The sequence below is a fragment of the Notamacropus eugenii genome, chromosome 3, assembly GCF_028372415.1.
Source record: "Notamacropus eugenii isolate mMacEug1 chromosome 3, mMacEug1.pri_v2, whole genome shotgun sequence".
NCBI classification, from domain to species: domain Eukaryota; kingdom Metazoa; phylum Chordata; class Mammalia; order Diprotodontia; family Macropodidae; genus Notamacropus; species Notamacropus eugenii.
The window spans coordinates 304001717-304022081 of NC_092874.1; the positions used below are offsets into that span (position 1 = coordinate 304001717).

Consider the following 20365-nt stretch of genomic DNA (forward strand, 5'->3'; position numbering starts at 1 on the left):
TACTTCTCTGGGTTACTTTGCACAGCTCCAGCTAACACTGTGCCTCACTAAAAAGCATAAAAAGAAACCTCAGGCAGGCCCGGAAGGGGACACCCAACCAAAGCGGCAGCTTCCCCATCCTGCCATCTTATCATCCTACCCACTAGGCCTGTCAGCTTCTGCTCCAGCTTCTCCCTTAAAGCCCAACTTCTTCCAAAGTCCCCACTAGGTTCATAAGCTTAGCCACATGCCCCAAATCTCCCCAAATCCATTGGCCAACAAGTAGTCAAGTCTACTGGATTTGCATCATTAAATTATCTATCTCCCTAAGACATTTGCTCCCAAGGAAGTGAAAACTCCCTGGAGTCACCATGCCAGGACAGTCCCTGGCCCTTGGGCCCTTGAATGTGTATTGAGCCAAACTGAACTGACTAAATCTCTAGGGTCCATTCTCCTCTCCATCCACACAGCTAAGCCCCTCACCATCTCTCATTGACTTCTCAAATGCCTCCTAATTGTTTCCCCTGATTGCAGGCTCTCCCCTCTCCTGTTCATTCTCCATACAACCATTACTACAATTTTCTTTGGGGACTCTCTATTGCCCTAAGGAAGAACCCAATTCCCTACCTTGGCATTTCAAGTCCTTCAGATGGTGGCCTGGGCCAAGTAGCCTAGGGCAACCTAGGCCTGGCTCCTATCCCCTTCTTCTCCAATGCTTTTTGTCCTGACAGTTTGCTGAGCTCACCATTCTCTCTGGCCTCAAAGTCTTAGCACAGGCTGTCATACACTCCCTCACTTTCCCTATTAGAATCCTCGTTAGCTCATCCACTAACACCTATGATAAAAAGCCTTTCCTAGTGACTAGTTTTCTTCCCTTAAATTACATTGTTATTAATTGATCTATCCAAAGATCATATTCTCCAAGGAGAATCTGTAAGCTCCAAGGATGGAGAGAGCTATTTCCAGGTTCTTTTTGTACCCAGGGCCTAGCACTACTATCACTCTTGTAATGTATGCAGTAGATGTGGCATAAATACCTGCTAAATAGAATTTAATTGTTAAAGGTGAGATTTAAGGAAAAGGTCTGCCTCTTGTATCACAAGTTTGATTATTTTTGTTACTGGCTATTAAGTTTATAATTTTAAAAATTTACAGACTCTGGAAAAGACGGCCAAAGGTGGTAAAGGTCAGCCTAGAAGGGGACAATGCGCTCAAAAGTTGTTTTTTAAGGGCTGGAGGGGAATATCAGATTCTGCCCCTTGTTTTGTCTGTTTATTTGATTAGCTCTCTCATTGGCAGTTAGCAAGTTTAAAATTAAGTAACCTAGGTCAACTTCCTGATGTCCTTGGGCCTCCTAAGCCTCTCACTTGAACACCTTATCCAGACCTACCTGACACAACCCACTTTCTTAATTTCTTCTTCATCAAAATTCACCTTCAAATCCTTTTTTGCACAAGAAATTGATCGATGCTGTGTTCACGGAGAATGACTTGGAATCAGGGGTGCAGCCAATCCCATTCATAACTGAATCCCAGGGACAGCCCCCTTACAATTGGTGGTCTAAGGTCCACTTGAAGACCTCCAGGGTGGGGAACCAACTACTTCCCCAGCAGCTTGTTCTCCTCTGGAAAGCTTGCTAAGGAAGTCTTTCTTAACCTCCAAACTCAATCTGCCTCAATCCAGCCCCTGCTCCTGGTTCTAAGGTCAGGCTTCAAACCGAACATATTTGCTCTGCTTTCTTCAAATACTTGAACACATGCTCTAATGTGCCTCCGACATCCTCTATTCTTCAGGTTACACATGCCCCATTCCTTTGACTGTTCATCACATGATCTGAACTTCAGACTCTCCATCATCTTGATAGATCCTCTCTGGAAAATCTCAGGGTGGGGGGCAGGGGTTGGGTAGGGGGCGATGTCATTCCAAAATCCCAGTGCCCATAAAGCAGGGCCCTCAGCTTCTAATTCCAATGTAACCAAAAGCACATTAGCTCATATCATACTGCCCTAAAACCCCATGATATTTCTCAAATGAACTGCTATCTAATCATCCCTCCCTGACCTTGTCTTTGTGAGGTTGAATTTCTGAAGTGAAATACTTTACATAGTCTATTAAATTCTATTTCGTTCAATTTAGCCCAATAGTCTAAGCTAACATGACTCTTCTGAAATACTAGTGGAGACACTCCAGAGACCTGTGTTTGGCCTGCGGCTACTCAGCACTGGTATCAGTACATTTATAAAGGTATGATGGCAGACTTATCAAGGCAGTTACTCTTTCCAAGTCTGTGTAATCTGCGAAAGTGACATGAATGTCATCACACCTTCGTAAAATGTAAAATGTCCAGGGCTACGTGCAAATCCCTGGGGCATCCTCCATTGGAGACATTCTTCAAAGTGGACATCTAAAATTCATGATTTGTGGACCCAGTCATTCACGAGTTTCAAATCAATCTTGCTATATTATCCATGCAGAAAAACCCAAGTTATATTCCAGTCTCAGAAATTTATTAGCTGTGTGATTTTAAATTTCTGTTTACCTCAGTTTCCTAATCTGTAAAGATAAAAATAATAATGGTACCCACCTCCCAGGGTTGCTGTGAGGATCAAAATGACAAAAAAACTGTGAATGATTGTGCCAGTCAGTGTGTTAAGTGGGTCACGGGTCTTCAGTTCACTGACTCGCTAATTATGCCTGTTTTGCTAATCAACTGTAGAGCTCGGGTTGTTTCCTCAGTTATTGTTCATTATCTACCATGCTACAACAGCATGACAGATTTTATCAAACACTCCACTAAAAAAACAGGAAAACCAGACTGACAGTATCCCTTGAACTATCAGCTGACTAACCCTGTCACAAAAAGAAACCAGGTTAGTCTGGCAGAAGTTGTTCTTGGTGAAGCCAGGCTGTCTGGTGGCAATCACTGCTTTCTTTTCTAGAGGCTCAGCAACCATCTCTTAAATAAGTTCTAAATGCTGTCAAGAGCCAAATCAAGCTCAACGACCTTGAGGTAACACCCGCCTTCCTCCTCCAACCCTGCCATGAGAGGTCTTCCATTCTGCACAGTCTCCCGACGAGCCCTGACAGGCTCCACTCACTTCCAAAGGCTCTTTCAGCACCAAGAAAGTCATGCGGCATCAAGCAGGTCACGCTTCTGGGACAGGTGACTGAACACATCAACAGCAGCCAGGAGCTCCTATTACCGCCTTACCTTGGACAGCAATTTGCTGTTGTTATATCTGTTCTGTCCTTTTCAGTCCAAAGATATTCTCCTTGGTGGAGAAAACAGATGAGGAAAAGAATTGACAGCTGAGCCTTTTTCCTGTTACTGGCTGTCATTATAGTTCCCTCCTCAGACAGCCTCCCTATTCCTTCTTTGATGCTTTTCTCTTCCCTGTGTAAAGGGGGAAAAACAAACCCACCTTTTGGTTAGCCTGAGCTTTTGGCACCAGCCTTAGTTCACTCTAAACTACAACATTCCAAATATTATTCTGACATGATAGCATTAATGCTGCCAACTTAGATGAAGCTAGCAACTGACTTAAATCCCCAGGTTTTTTGGCACTGAGAACACCTCCCCTCTACATATACTCTAAACCTAGAGAACTGAGGGCTAATTACTCAATGTCCCTAGGCCCAGACTTCATGATCTCTTAACTTCATGATCCTATAATGTGCAAGTGGGCCATCAACTATCTGCAGAGTGGTAATGTGACTTGCCCAGAATCACACAGCTAATAAGAGTGTGAAGCTGGATTTGAACTCAGGTCTTCCTGACACCAGGTCTGGCAACTCTCTCCACTGTGTCACCCAACTGTCTCTGACTAAACACACCGTGGCCTATCAAAGTCATGGAATGCTAACCTATGCTATAAGAAACTGTGACTGTGATGAATGCAAAGCAGCGAGGAAGGAGAAACAATGACTCTAACGGTGGGAATCAAAAATGAATGTTGCCCAATTACAAAGAACAAGCTGGCCCCAAAGAAGAGACAGGAAAAGACATCTCTTTCTGCTCTCATTCAGAGGTGGGAGGTCCACAAGTATGGAATATTACACATGTCAGATTTTTTTTACAGATATTGATTGTGGTTGCTGACTTTTCATTTTTCTCTTAAAAAATCTTTTGCTACAAGGACTGCCTCTCTGAGAGAAGAGAAGGGATGCTGGGAGAAATTCGAGTGATGTCAAACAAAAGATATCTATTTTTTAAAAAGGAGAAAGATTGTGAAAGTGACTCTTGAAAAGTCTGGACTTCTGAAGAAAGCCAGGAAGTGAATTTGGGAAAGGGAGAAACTTAGGAGAAACTGAGAATGAGCTGAAGGAAACTGGTTAGGAGCACCAGAGAATACAGGTATAATCTGACTAAAGAAAAGGATACACCAGTAAGGATCTGAAGAAAAGGTTCATGGGGGAAAAAAAGGAGAAAGTATAAGGCAAGGCAATATTAATTAAGAAAATGTAATTAAAACAAACTGGTGAAACAAGAGCACAGTGAGAAAAGGGAAAGGAAACAAAGTGTGGCAACCAAGTGAAGAAAAGGCTTCAAAGGTCATGCAAGGTCCTTACAAGTGAAACTGTTCAAAAAACCACAGCAAAGAACCTCTGTCTGCATAGAGAGCACTGGTAATTTTGAAATGATTTGCACTGCATGCTCTCCCCAACATCTCCCATATTTGTATTTCTGTCACAGCCAAATGGCCACCATCGAGGTCCCAAGGGTAAGGTGAAGAGACACTAGGAATTCTCTCCACATTCACAGTATTCAGGGATGATGAAGCATTTCTGAGATAGTCACTTCACCCCTGCCTCAGTTTCCTCAACTGAAAAATAGGGTTTATATCAGCAATTCTCTCCCACGATGGCTGTGAGGATCAAATGAGAAATTACTTGACAAATACCTGGCACAATGTATCCATCAACCAGGGAATGGTTGAACAAGTTGTGGTATATGATTGAGATGGAATACTATTGAGAGAGAAGAAATGATGAGCAGCATGGTTTCAGAAAAACCTGGAAAAGCTTACATGAACCGATGCAAAGTAAAGGGAGCAGAACCAGAACACTGTACAAAGTAACAGCAATATCGCATGATGAAGAACTGTGAATGACTCAGTTATTCTCAGCAATACAGTGATCTAAGACCATGCCAAAGGATTCGTGATGAAAGATGCTCATCACCTCTCCACACAAAGAACAGATAGAATCTGAATGCAGATTGAAGCAGGCTTTTTTTAACTTTATTTTTCTTAAGGGTTTTTTCTTTCACAACATAACTAATATGGAAATATGTTTTGCATGACTACACATGTATAACCTTTACCAAACTGTTTGCTTTGTCAATGAGGGAAGACAGGGATAGTGGAAGAGAATTTGAAACTCAAAATTATTTAGAAAAAAAGGTTAAAAATTGTTTTTATATGTAATTAGGAAAAATAAAACATTAAAAGTTAAAAAAGAAAAATGCTTAGGACAGTACCTGGAACACTGTAAGCATAATAATGCTTACTGCATTGCTGTGGTTGTTCCCTTCTAAGAAGGAAGTAGGACTTCAATGGAGAATAAAAAGATCTGAGACGGAGGAGAAAAATAAAAAAACTGCAAAGTGGAAAAATGGCACACAGAGAAGAAAGAGAGAAGCAAGCCAAGTCTACGTGGTGCGGAGCAAAAACCAAACTGGAGGCCCTTCTTGGAAAGGGCACTGGGTGCTCTGAGGAGGAAGCAGCTGCTGTCCACCACTAGGGCTCTCAGATGAAAGAGCAGCCAGTGAGGGTCAAAGGAAGAACTGAAGAGCAGTAATGGCTGGTGACTCTCTGTTCAGGGGTAATAAAGGCAGCAGTTTGAGAATGGGGAATGAATGGATGGAGAGATAGATGTGCAGATGGATGGATGTGAAAGATGAATGGATAGATGGACGGTTTGATGGATGGATGGATGGACAGATGGATGTGCAGATGGCAGTTATTTTGTCTCAGGCACTGGGGATACAGAAGTGAAACTGTTCCTACCCTCAGAGCCTACATTCTAACAGGAGGAGGTGGTGGCCAGGAAGGAGGTATAGCAGCACTATGAAGGCATCATCTGCCACATCCTTCCCCATAGCAATGTTAGTATTGATTTCTTGCTCTGGAAAGCTTGGGGTGGAGGTGGGTAAGACAGATAACCAGATGTCCCATAGTCTGGGGATTCCTGGCAAATGCCTAGACATAGAAAGGACATGAAGCATGGTGTGAGGCTGACTGGACCTCAGTTTTCAGTCAGTCTTTCACAAATCTGGATAGTTTGGTCCTGGGGTAGAACTCCAAAGCTGAGTGATTCTGGCAGTCTGAATTTCCTAGTGGACGGCAGGGAATGAGACGCATCTAAGATGCCACAAAGAGCTTCCTTAGCCAAGGAAAATGGATGTCAACCAGTCATTTCTGGTGCCTCACATGGGTACAACTCATAAACTAGAAGAGACAACGCAGCAAGAGACCTCCAGGGAAGTACCCCAGTGATCTGTGTGTAGCCCAAAGGTGATAAATATTTTATTAATGCCTTTTAAAAAAGGCATGGCATTCATGCCCATCAAATCTGCAGATGACACAGAGCTGGGAGGGACAGAATCAGAGTCTATCTAAAAAGATCCAGAAAGACAGGCTAAACTTAAGCTGAATCAAAGACGACGAAGTTCCACTGGAATAAAGAGAAAGCCTTACTCAGATTATGGGTTCAGAAAATCAACTTCACAAGTACAAACTGGAGGAGGCACAGTTAGGCCAGCCCCTGCAACGATCATCCTTTATTTCCTCCTCATCTTTGTGGCTAATCTTCTGAAGAAATGTAAGTATCCTCAGCTCCTTTCGCTGTCTTCCAACCCTCTGCAATAAAGCTTCCAGCTCAAAATGCACTCTCCAAAGCCTTCAATGAGCTCTAATGGCCAGTCCAAGAGCACTTTCCCAATCTTGCTGCTTCCTGACCTCTCTGCAATAGGAGAGACCATTATTGTCCTTCTTCTAGGGTTCTGCTCTCCTCCCTCTGGGCTTTCATGACTCAGCTCTCTCCTGGTTCCCCTCCTTCTCATCCTTCACCCGCTAATTCAAACATCCCCCAAAGGCCCCACAGGCACTGTCCTACAGCCCCTTCTCTGTGTTCTAGACCCTCTAGACCCTCGAACTTTGTGATCTCCTCAGCTCCCAGGGGCTCAGTTCTCACCTACATGCAAATGTTTCCCAGATTGATTTATCCATCCCTAGTCTCTCTCCTAAGCAGCAGTCACATACCATGAAATGCCTTACTGGAGGACATCAAGAACTGGAGACACTCCTAAGCATCTCAAACCCAACAGGATCCACCAAAGCCTAGTCTCTCTTTTCTCCAAGCCCCATCTTCAGCCTACCTTCCCATTTACTGTTGGGACCATCCTCCTGGTCCCTGAGGTTGGCAGCCTTGGGGTCCTCACTCTCATTCATCCCTATATGCAGCCAATCTGCTGCCAAGGCCTGTCAACTCTACCTCCTGAGATCTCTGCAAATCCATTCCCTCTTTCGAACTCACATTCACCTCCCTGTCACTCACCTGGTTTCCCTGCTGCCTTGAGTCTCTCTCTACCATCATCTAATCTCCAGTCAGATACTGGAGTGTAGATCTGACCATAGCACTCCTCCCCACAATTTCCTCAATGAGCTCCTGTGACTCCCTAATACCTCCAGGAGCAACCATCAAGTCCTTTGTCTGGCATTTTAAGTTCTCATAACCTGGCCCTTCCTCCCATCCAAAACTTCTTAGACTTTACTCCTATACTGGGCTAGCTACTGTTCCTCATCCAGAATACTTCACCTCCCACCTCTGAGCCATTGCAACAGCTGTCCCCTATTCATGATATGTTCTTCCCCCTCCCCTCCCCTCCCCTCCACTTCGGAACTATCCTGGATTCCTTCCAGACTCAGACTTTTCCAGACTGCCCCAGATAGCTGCTGTTGCCTCCCCTTCTCACATTACCTTTCTTCTCTTCTGTGTGTATCTTAGATATACCTAGTCTTAGAATAGGAGCTCACTGAAGGCAGGGATTGTTTCTGCCTGTGTATTCCCAGTGCTTAGCACAGTACCTGACACATCCTTGTTCAGTCTTTTCAGTCGTGTCTGAATCTTCATGATCCCATTTGGGGTTTTCTTGGCAAAGATCCTGGAGTGGTTTGCCATTTCCTTCTCCAGCTCATTTTACAAATGAGAAAACTGAGGTAAACAGAATTAAGTGACTTGCCCAGGGTCACGCAGCTAGAAGTGTCTGAGGCTGAACTTGAACTCAGGTCTTTCTAACTACAAATGGTGCTCTACCCACTGTGCAACCGAGCTGCCCCATGACACATGGCAAGCATTTTGGCTGAATGGTGCTTGACTGAAAATAAATGTAGAACCAAGCAAAAGAAAGACAACAACAGCGAAGAGTTAGCATTTATATGGCATTTGTCATTTGACTGCATGCAACCCGATGGGGTAGGGACTATTATTATTACTGTCCCCATTTTACAGAGGAAGCTGAGGCTGAGAGACATTCATTGACTTGCCCAGGCTCATACAGCCAGGAATTCTGGGTTAGAACTCAGGCCTTTCAGATCCAAGAGGAGCACCCTCCTGCAGCCGAAGTAGAACACCGGGACAGAAAGAGTAAGTCGGGGAGGGATTCAGAAAATGGGTCACAAGTCTGGCCCGAGGCATGGCAGCCCATGATGTCCCCTACACCAGGAAAAGAGAGATAAATACATCGTTTGTGGGGTGTTTTCCAAGCCCTATGTCTTACTTCCTAAGGAAAGCATTCACGGCACATGGGCATAAGGCACCAGAGTTATCTAGAACCCTCTGACTAGTTCATTTCTTAAGCAAGAATCGTAATTCTCAGCATTGTTCACTCTCCTACCAAAATTTCAGTAGCTCTAGTAAAATTTACCATGACAATTACATACAAATTCCTCTGCTTGGCATTTATAGCCTTCCCAAGCTTCTCCAACCTACCTCCCTGTCACACCCTCCCTGTTTCAGGCCAAATGGTCTTTTGCTGTCTTTGCTAAATGACCTGTCCCCTTCTACTTCCTTTCCTCTGCCTTGAGTCCTTTCCTGATTCCACCCCAACCATCAGGGCCTCCCATGTGGAACCACCATGCACTTATTCTGCATCTCCTAACACACATATATGCTGATTCCTTGCGGAACGTAAACTCCTGCTTGGCAGACACTGTTTCCTCCCCTCTCTGCATCCCCAGCCCCTACCACAGTGCCTGTCTGTAGTTCATGCCTATCAAACACCTCTTGACTAACAGGTGCCTTTGTAGTAATGGCATCCTGCAAAGGTGAAGGATCCACAAAAGAAGAATTCTAGACCAGATTCCCAGTTGCTGAGGTGGGAAACATGGGTACTTCCACTGAGACTTGGGACAGAGAAGAAAGCAGATCACGGTCTGACGCATACTCTAGGTTTGGCAGGATCGATACAAAGAGTTCAAAGGAATGACAGCTGGATGCCATGGACAAGTCAGCCCAGGAGACATGGGAAGCTCTAGAGGATGAAACTGAAGTCATGAAGAGAAACATTTGAATATGGAGCAAAAGTCTCAGGTGTCTTAGGAGGCACAGGGAAGTGCACAGGAAATTCATCAACCAAGTTAGATAACTTTTAAGGACACAGAAAGAAGATAGGAGCAAGGGCAGACAAGAAAAGGATGAGTGAAAGGGCCTTGAGTAATCCTGTAAAAACTGTCAGAATGGAAAGCAAGGCTAAGGACGACAAAACGGGATTCTCTAGAAAGTTACACTGGGTGAAAGGGTAAGGGTTCTGCTTGAGGTGCCTAGAAGACTCATTCTGCTTCTAGTTTCTCTGAGAAAGAAAATGACCTCAGCACTGAAATGTGTGAATCAAAATGGCTAATGGGGATTTCATTCTCAAAAGAAGTAAAGAGACAACAAAGAGAAGAGCTGGCTTGCCACTGGCCCAGATAGACCACCTCCTCGGACATTGAAAGAAGTGATGGATGGGACTGCTGAGCCACCATCAATGATGTCTGAAAGACTATGACGAGGGGGTGGAGCCAAGATGGCGTAGTAGAAAGACGCACATACACATAGCTCCGAACCCACAACCCATAGAACAACTACAAAGAAGTAACTCACGGCGAATTCTGCACCCAGAGGCCACAGAACATTGGAGCGAGGGAGATTTCTGTTCCGGAGAGACCTGCAAACCTCTCGTAAAAGGTCCTTCGTGCTGTGGACTGGGCGCCGGGACTGGGAGCTGAGTACAGCCCTGCCGTGGCCGCGGCACCGAGAGGAACAGATCCGAGCGGGCTTCAGGGACGGGATCTCCAGCGGCCGCACAAGTCCCTCCACCCACAGGTGACGGGGGTCGGTGAGAGAGTCCCTTTGGCGGGTCGAGGGGGGAGTGGGGTGCCCCCATGGCTCGGGCCCCCTCGGGAGACAGAAGCTGAGGGGCAGCGGCAGACCAGGGCTCCCCAAGCAGGCAGGAGCCTGGATCCATTGTTGAAGGTCTGTGCATAAACTCCCTGAGGGAACTGAGCCTGAGAGGCAGCCCTGCCCTCACCTGAGCATCTGAATTAATCTCACACTGAATAGCAGCCCTGCCCCCGCCCAAAGCCCTGAGGCTGGAAGCAGCATTTGAATCTCAGACCCCAAACACTGGCTGGGAGGATCAGGAGGTGAGGTGGGTGTGAGGAAAATATTCAGAGGTCAAGTCACTGGCTGGGAAAATGCCCAGAAAAGGGAAAAGAAATAAGACTATAGAAGGTTACTTTCTTGGTGAACAGGCATTTCCTCCCTTTCTTTCTGATGAGGAAGAACAATGCTTACCATCAGGCAAAGACACAGAAATCAAGGCTTCTGTGTCTCAGCCCACTCAATGGGCTCAGGCCATGGAAGAGCTCAAAAAGAATTTTGAAAATCAAGTTAGAGAGGTGGAGGAAAAGCTGAGAAGAGAAATGAGAGACATGAAGTCAAAGCATGAACAGCAAATCAGCTCCCTGCTAAAGGAGACCCAAAAAAATGTTGAAGAAAATAACACCTTGAAAACTAGCCTAACTCAATTGGCAAAAGAGGTTCAAAAAGCCAATGAGGAGAAGAATTCTTTCAAAAGCAGAATTAGCCAAATGGAAAAGGAGATTCAAAAGCTCACTGAAGAAAATAGTTCTTTCAAAATTAGAATGGCACAGATGGAGGCTAATGACTTTATGAGAAGCCAAGAAATCACAGAACAAAGAGAGAAGAATAGAAAAATGGAAGATAATGTGAAATATCTCATTGGAAAAACAACTGACCTGGAAAATAGATCCAGGAGAGACAATTTAAAAATTATGGGACTACCTGAAAGCCATGATCAAAAGAAGAGCCTAGACATCATCTTTCATGAAATTATCAATGAAAACTGCCCTGAGATTCTAGAACCAGAGGGCAAAATAAATATTCAAGGAATCCACAGAACACCGCATGAAAGAGATCCAAAAAGAGAAACTCCTAGGAACATTGTGGCCAAATTCCAGAACTCCCAGGTGAAAGAGAAAATATTGCAAGCAGCTAGAAAGAAACAATTCAAGTATTGTGGAAATACAATCAGGATAACACAAGATCTAGCAGCTTCTACATTAAGGGATCGAAGGGCATGGAATAGGATATTCCAGAAGTCAAAGGAACTAGGACTAAAACCAAGAATCACCTACCCAGCAAAACTGAGTATAATACTTCAGGGGAAAAATTGGTCTTTCAATGAAATAGAGGATTTTCAAGCATTCTTGATGAAAAGACCAGAGCTGAAAAGAAAATTTGACTTCCAAACACAAGAATGAAGAGAACCATGAAAAGGTGAACAGCAAAGAGAAGTCATAAGGGACTTACTAAAGTTGAACTGTTTACATTCCTACATGGAAAGACAATATTTGTAACTCTTGAAACATTTCAGTATCTGGGTACTGGGTGGGATTACACACACACACATGCACACACGCACACACACATAGAGACAGAGTGCACAGAGTGAATTGAAGAGGATGGGATCATATCTTAAAAAAAATGAAATCAAGCAGTGAGAGAGAAAGATATTGGGAGGAGAAAGGGAGAATTGAATGGGGCAAATTATCTCTCATAAAAGAGGCAAGCAAAAGACTCATTAGTGGAGGGATAAAGAGGGGAGGTGAGAGAAAAACATGAAGTCTACTCTCATCACATTCCACTAAAGGAAAGAATAAAATGCCTACTCATTTTGGTATGAAAACCTATCTTACAATACAGGAAAGTGGAGGATAAGGGGATAAGCAGAGTGGGGGGGGATGATAGAAGCGAGGGCATGGGGAGGAGAGTGCAATTTGAGGTCAACACTCATGGGGAGGGATAGGATCAAAAGAGAATAGAAGTAATGGGGGACAGGATAGGATGGAGGGAAATATAGTTAGTCCTATACAACACAACTATTATGGAAGTCATTTGCAAAACTACACAGATTTGGCCTATATTGAATTGCTTGCCTTCCAAAGGGAAGGGGTGGAGAGGGAGGGAGCTAAAGAAGTTGGAACTCAAAGTGTTAGGATCAACTGTAATGTTCTTACCACTAGGAAATAAGAAATACAGGTAAAGGGGTATAGAAAGCTATCTGGCCCTACAGGACAAAAGAGAAGACAGAGACAAGGGCAGAGAGGGATGATAGAAGAGAGAGCAGATTGGTCAGAGGGGCAATTAGAATGCTTGGCGTTTGGGGGGGGAGGGGAGAAAAGGGGAGAAAATTTGTAACCCAAAATTTTGTGAAAATGAATGTTAAAAGCTAAATTAAAAAAAAAAAATAAAATAAAAAATAAAAAAAAAAAAAAAAAGAAAGACTATGACGAACAGGAGAGTAACTTGGGAGTGGATAACAGCAAATCCCAAGTCCAGAAGGCAGAGATTAGAATCATTAAATGACAGGCCAGGGTGCTTGATTGGAACATCTGGCAGAATGCTAGAAAGGATCATTAGAGATGGCCAGAGAAGCGGTATGTCCCCTTGGATAGAGAACAAGACAGAAGATGTGGGTTAAAATCCTGCCTGGGACACACATGGTCTGTGTGACCAGAGCAATATGCACAATCTCTCAATGCCCCCAGGCTACTCCAAGACTAAGTTTCAGGAAAGTTGCCAGCTTTCATCATAGAGGGAGTCTGCTCACTGAGAACTCACTAATAACTGAAAAAAAAATCATAGGTCTGGGCCAGAAAGAAGAGAACTCAGTGAACATTTAGAAAAGGAAGCAGTGATCCCAACAAGCTGAGCTGGCTTCATCAAACAGGTCATGCCAGACTGGCCTCACTGCCCTTTTAAACTATGAGATCAGGGGATGCTCCAAATTGTGCTTACCTAGATTATAGCAGAGAATTTGGCAAAGCCTCTCATGACATTCTTATAGACAAGTTGAAGAGGTACAGAGTGGATGATAACACAATTAAAGGGATTCAGATTTGGCTGGATGGCATGACTCAGAGAGAAGCTAGATGTTACATCCGTGGAACCCTTTCCCATCTCCAAAAAGAATCAAAGAGAAGCATCTTCTCACATCTCTTCTTTGGAGCCAAGCTTACTCTTTAGAATGTTGTAGCATTCACCTTTTTTAAAAATAAATTGCAAGGATCCACATGGACCACAAGGACCCAAAATATTCATAGCAACTCTTTTTGTAGTGGTCAAGAATTGGAAATTAAGGGGATGCCCATCAATGGAAGAATGCCCAGACAAGTTGTGCTATATGAATGTAATGGAATACTATCGTGTTATAAGAAATGATGAACTTCATGGACTTCAGAAAAACCTTACATGAACTCATGCTGAGTGAAATGAGCAGAACCAGGAAAACATTGTACACAGCAACAGCCACACTGTATGATGTCTAAGTTTGATAGACTTAGTTCTTCTCAGCAATGCAAGGATCTAAGACAATTCCAAAAGACTCACCATGGAAAATGCCATCCACATCCAGAGAAGGAACTATGGAGTCTGAATGCAGATTGAAGCAGACTATTAGCTCTCTTTTTCTATTGTTTCTTCTTCCTCATGGTTTCTCCCATTGGTTCTAGTTCTTCTTTACAACATGACTAATGTGAAAATATGTTTAATATGAATGCATAAGTAGAGCCTGTATGCCTATATCTCCTCCTTGGGGAGGAGAAAGGGAAGAAATGAGGAGGAAATTTACATCTCAAAATCTTATGGAAGTGAATGTTGAAAACTAAAATTTAATTAACAAATTAATTTTTTAATATTGCAATTGATAAAAAAAAAGAGAGAGTTCAACATCAACTTGGAGGCTAGTGCCTCAGGGGTCTTTCCGTGGTCCTCTTATGTCTCCCCTTTTTATTCCTGACTTGGACAAAGACTTAGATGATGTACTTACCAAATTGGGAAATGGCTCAAAGCTGGGAAAGATCACTAATAAGTTCCTGGCAAGGCTAAATCTCAGGACCAAATTGAATTAGATATAATTCAATAGGGATAAACGTAGAATCTTACAGCTAGGCTCAAAAAAATCAACTTCTCCAATCGAAGACAGCAGAGGCCTAGGTAGGCACAGCTTCTCTGAAAACAGCACTGGCATGTCAGTGGCCTGCAGGCTGAGTCAAGAGCCAAAATGACTAATAATATGATCTTGGGCTGCATGAAAAGAGGCTGGAATACAGAGATAAGAGTCCTGCTGTCCTACCCTGTGTTGTCTCTGGCAGAACACTGATAAGCATGAAGATTTGCAAGGAGGCTAACCAGGGCAGTGAAGGCTCTCAAGTCCATGTCATCTGAGAAATGGTTTGAGGATGTTTAGCTTAGATGTGAGAAGACTCTGGAGCACAGGAAATGAGACAGGAAAATCATGTTCTGCTATGCAAAAGAAGAGTTGGACTTGTTCTGTTTGGCTCTGGGAGACAGAGCCAGGTGTCTGGGAATACTGGAAAATGCTTCCTAAGGACCAGAGCAGCCTCAACAGCAGCTGGAGGAGCACCTGTCAGGTATATTTCAGTGGGGATATCTTTTTAGTTATGGGCTAGCCCCACATGGGCCTGAACACCTCACTTGGTTGGCCTCCAGAAGGTCCTTTCCAATTGTAGGATCAGTTCAAAGTCCTCTGGAGAGTCAGAAGGCCCTCGGCACATGAGGCTGGCACAGCCAAGACTATCCCAGGACAGTCAAGCCTGAACGAGCACCCCCTCACACTCCGCAGATGGCTATGGGAAAAATGAGCACTGGAGCCTTCTGTATCCTGACAAGGTAAAGGCTTGTACAGTGTTACCACAAAAAACCACTTTCACAATGTCAATCTGAAATGTAGCACCTTGTTTTTTGAAATAGAGAACGCTTCTCAGAACACAGCTGCCCATTCCAAGTGAACATTTTTACCAAAGTTTCTGCTTGGGGGCAAGATTGTCTACAGAAGACAGAATTCAGTTCTGTTTGGTGAGAAAACAGAACTAATGTATGAACCAGGCAATTCAACATCTCAGCCAAAGACTCTTCAGTCTTCAGAGCATTCACTTCAACATAAATTCATCCAAAGCAGGCCAGGGTAATGAGAGCTAATGGATACTCCGTTCTTTTCCCAGTCGATATACATTCCTTTCCGGACACAGAAGTGTGACAATATAAAGGAAGATGACAAAGACCAAGCCAGCCAGGCCCTCAAGATTCATACTGTGGTGGTGCTTCCCAGATGCCTTTTTTGGGGGGCAGGGGGAGACTTTTCAGAATCAATACTATTTGGATTTCACCTCAGGCCTAAGTCCATGGCAATAAATAGGGAGAAAAAAATGGTTTCACCCTCATCCTCCTCAACATTCCTTAATTCAGTAAGTCTTCATAATGTATGCTGGCAAGCAGATCAAAAATTTTGGTCATTTCTCTCTAGGTATAAATCTTCACAAGATGACAATCACACTTGTGAATGAAAGGCAGAATGAATACAGGAGAAAAAAACTGTGGAGCCAGAAGATGTGGGTTGGTGGTCCTATGATTAATGGTGGTCCCACTCTTAATAACCTATGTGATCTTGGGCAATAGCTACTCTGCACCTTAGTTTCTCCATTTGTGATATAATAATTACTATCCTACATCACTAGGGCACTATAAACATGAAACAGTGAACATTTCAATAGATTAAAAAAAAAGGATTAGGCAAAAGCTATTCTCATACCACATTAAGAATCTCATAAAAAAAATAACCATAATTTTAAATTTCATTACCTTAAACCAACCAATCTAAGGCACCACATCCCCTGGTTCTGTTGATCACCCTGCCAAATCCACTGGTTCTTAGATTGCTGAAATGGGATCACAAGAAAATGGCCACAATATTAACTACATTAAATACATATTTTAAATATTCATTTTCAAAACATTTTGTAACATTTACTAGTTAAGGTCTCTAATTAACAATCTGCTTGAACCTTATTCTTCCAAATCATTGCTATGGGGTAGAGAAGGATGGGGCAAAGCCAAGAAGAATTAGCCATTTCTGCCCTAAATATCCCAATGAAAATGAATGCCACTCTTGAAAATTAGCCAAGAGACTGAAGCTTGTTAGCCCAATAAATCCAAAAATTAAAACTAAATGAACGGAACTCTGACAAAATGAGCCCCCAAGTGAGAAACCCATATGCCACATGACTTTCAAAGTGGGGCCCAAAATGTAAGAGGAGCTATGCTCCCAACCAGGCCAAGAGCAGCTTTCTAGTTGTTCTCCCAAGACTGACTCCATCAACAAGAGGACCCCTGTCCTGGGGGAGGAGATCCCTGTGTATTTACCATTACTTCAGAGCTGGGATGTCTCCCAGAGAAAAGCCAAATACTGGCCTGACTGAACATACTGCTTTGGAAACAAATCCTGAAACCAGGATCTTTTGTCCCCAGACAACTTTACCAAAGATTTAAGCCACCCCCACTGCCATCAGATGGTGGGGAGTCTCTTAAGAGTCCAAGAGTTCCAAGAGCTGGAAGGGGCCTCCAGGGCCATCCAGTCTAACCAGCTCCTACTTAAAGAAAAAATTTTCTTGACCAAATACTTTTAATATACATTTCACAAATGACATCTGCTTGAAGTTATATATGGTAAATGGCAGATTGAAAACTGAAATTCTGCAATCTGTTTTCTACTAGTAATGATGCAGACTCCAAAGAAACAAATGAAGGAGATGGTAAAGGCTTACAAAAGTAAATGAGGAACAGGCAATGAGCCCACTGGGCTGGAGAAGCAAAGGAGAACGGAGGAAAAGTCGAAATGGCCCTCTGCAAAGCCAAACCAGAAACAAGCAGAACAAGGCTCTTTGCCTTTTCCATGTGACATTTCCCTTTAAATACTTTGAGAAAGCAATCATTGCCCACTGTCCCACAAGTCTCTTGACTAAACATCTCCAGCTCCTTCAGTTGATGCTATCTGTCCCCTTGCAGGCCTGTGCTGTTGTCAGGGACTTCCCCCACCAGAGATCAGTGCCTGATCTACAGCCTGGAGGCCACATGTGGCCCCCCGACCTCAGTGACGGGATCCAAACTTCGCAGAGCCCTGGGTTTGCCACGGCCCAGGCTCCCGGACTTCGCAGAGGCTCAGCGGCTCGCCCAGGCTCTCGGAGCCAGTAGGCGTCAGTGCCTGGCACCCAGGTCTTGGCTGCCCAGCTCCACTAGGTCCTTTATAAGATGCAGATGGCTAGACACCAACACAGCGCTGCCCCAGCCCGGGCTGGCCACGGTCGCTAAGTCTACGACATGGGCGTCCATCAGTGCCTCACCCCGAGGGCCAGTGACGGACAGAAAAGGGAACACCCATGCACCCAAAGGCGGCTGGACTGCCAGGCCGAGCGGGAGGCTCAAGGGGGATCCCGCGACAAGGTCCAGAAAGGGATCCTCGATGTTGGAACACAAGGAAACGGACACAGCGGGGGCAGCGAGGGCCGAAGGGGGACGCCGGGCCAAGGGCCCCGGGTGAGGGTGCTGCCTGGGAACCCAGAAGCAGGGCGGAGAAGGGGGATGGACGGGGGACACATCTCCGGGGGAGCGGGAGGGGTCGGTGACTAAGTCCAGGAGCAGGGTCAGTGACAGTCCATCCATCCCCCCCAGGGGAAGAGGCGGCTTCTGGCAGGGCCCCTGGCAGCAGGGACCGCGGGAGGCAGAGCCCTGGAGGAGGGAAGTGACAGGGGCGGCGGGACAGGGACGGGGGCGGTGACGGGACGGTGGGCCTGGCCAGGGCACGGCCTCACGCCGGAGGGGCAGTGACACGGCGGAGAGACAACGACAGGGGCGGGGGCCGGACAAGGGCAGGGGCAATGACAGACGGGGGGGCACTCCGGGCCGGTGACAGCAACAGGTGAAGTGACAGCGCGGGGGAAGGGCAGGCGGGGGGGTGACAGGAGCCCGGCCCGGGGGGGAGGAGGGGGAGCCCGCTGCCTACTCCCGCCCCCCCCGCCGACCCTCCCTCACCTGCGCCTCTGCCTCGGCACCGGGCTCCGGCCGTTCCGGGCGCTCCGCGGCTCCGCCACCACCGCCGCCGCAGGCCTCACCGGCTCTGCCGCGGGCTCGGGCTTCGGGCCGACTCACTCCAAAATGGCGGCTGCAGAGGCGCCTGACACGCGCGCGCCCGCGGAGGGGCGGAGCCGGGGGCGGGGCGACTGAGCGCGCGCGCGCGGAGCACGGGGCGGGGTCTGAGGCCGAGGTCCGCGGCGTGCGGCGTCCTCCCCTCCCCCACCTCCCCGCCAGGCCCCGCCCCGCTCGCTGGGCCGCCCGCCCGCCCAGCTCAGGGCGAGCACGTGGTGCCAGAGGCAGCCGGGTGGCGCTGCGAGGTGCCGGATCCACCTGCCAACCTGCTGGGCCTCCGTTTGGAGAACCCTCGCCCGGCCGCATGGCTGTTGGCGCTCCACCCGCCATCCTGGGTCTCTGATAAGTGCCCTGGCGAAGCTGCATGCCCATGGATCTTGGGGGAAAGAGGGCGCGGGGCGGGGCAGGCGGAGGCAGCAGGCACCCCCACACACACGCAGAGTCACGCTCACAGGGCTGTGCTCGGACCCACGTCACGGGGCTGCAAGGCCAGGCATTTGGCCAGGCACCCCCCAGTGGTCTCCAAGATCTCCCGGGGGCTGCAGCCGCGTGCACAAGGTGCCCCAGCGAAGAGGGACTGCCCAGCTGGGCAGCTCAGGAGACTGGCGAGGCGCCGCGGGCCTGCAGCTTCCTACGCGCTCTGTACCGGGCACCACGGGCCTCCATGCCGGCCCCGAAGTGCGCTGGTCCTGCCTAACTAGCCTCGAGATGGGCCCTGGAAGGCCGCTGCACACTCGACCTTCGAGCCAAGATGACCCAGAGACAGCATGACTGAACTGATAGCCAAAGGACGGCGTGGATGAGAAAACAGTCCCCAAACACCAATAGCAGCACTTTTAGTGGCTCCTAAGAACTGGCAATAAAGTAGGTGCCCACTGACGGGGGATGGCAGAACAAAGTGTGGTTCCGCAGTGCAGTGGAATATTCTTGTGCTCAGAAATGAAGCGTGTGATGGATGCGGAGAAGTCTGGAAAGATCCGTCTGAACTGATGCAGAGGGCAGTGAGCAGAGCCGGAACGCACTCTACGCACTGACCGACAACAAGCATGTCCGTGGCTACAACCAAAACCAAGGGCTCACAAGTGAAGGTAACAAGCAGGACTTAAGGAAGGCAGCTGAGAAGACCACCTCAGCCCACCCCTGGGGGAAAGGGGGAATCCTACAGGGGGTCACACACTGAAGGGGTTTGTCGGTCTTTTTCAACGAATAAATCACTTGCACGGATCTTTTTTTCCTCTCCAAAAAATACCTTTTGTCCCACAGTATAATCTCTCTGAGAGGGGAAGGGGGAGGAATACATGGGATACTATCATGTTAAAAAGAAAACAGGAAATATCAAAAATTTATTTTAAAAAAATTAACAAAGGGCCTCTCCTTTCAATATCAAGATTCCACTGGTGTTGAAAAGCTGCAAAACTTGGAATACAAGAGTCTCCAAAGAATTTCCAATTAGCATCATGTCGAATCACTAATAAAGGACACAGAGAAAACACAAGCACCCTGAAGCTCTGCCTCACAACCAGCAGAATGGCAAAAATGACAAATAAAGGCAAATACCCCAGGTGTGTTGATTGGTTTTGCTGCCAGGGAAGAAAAGTTTGAGAGTGGGAAGGGAGCCCTCATGAAAGGAATCACCCTGGTAACAGCCCACAGCTTCCTGGTCTCTGCCTGGAGAGTTCCCAGAAGAGAGGACTGAGGGCATCCCAGTCTGTGCTGACCCAGCCCATTGTTACCAATTTTCTTCCTGGTATCAGGCCCAAATTTGCCTCTTTGCAACTTCTGTCTCTTGCTTTCTGGTTCTATTCTCTGGGACCAAACAGAA

The 20365-nt window shown here is 46.2% G+C and overlaps 1 protein-coding gene across 6 annotated transcripts in view; it reads right to left on the minus strand.

The window, feature by feature from the left end:
* Positions 1–18602, minus strand: part of PPP6R2 (protein phosphatase 6 regulatory subunit 2) — a 136260-nt gene extending 117658 nt beyond the window's left edge. For 2 of the 6 annotated variants that reach the window (XM_072596444.1, XM_072596442.1), the window contains exons 1-2: positions 18430–18584; positions 16204–16280 (exon numbers count right to left, since the gene is read on the minus strand). The gene's annotated coding sequence lies outside the window, so the exon portion shown is untranslated. Of the gene's footprint in view, positions 1–3190; positions 3374–16203; positions 16281–18429 lie in introns of all 6 variants that reach the window. The other 4 variants (XM_072596447.1, XM_072596443.1, XM_072596446.1 and 1 more) reach the window with 4 other exon arrangements.
* Between the last annotated feature and the right edge of the window lie 1763 nt (positions 18603–20365).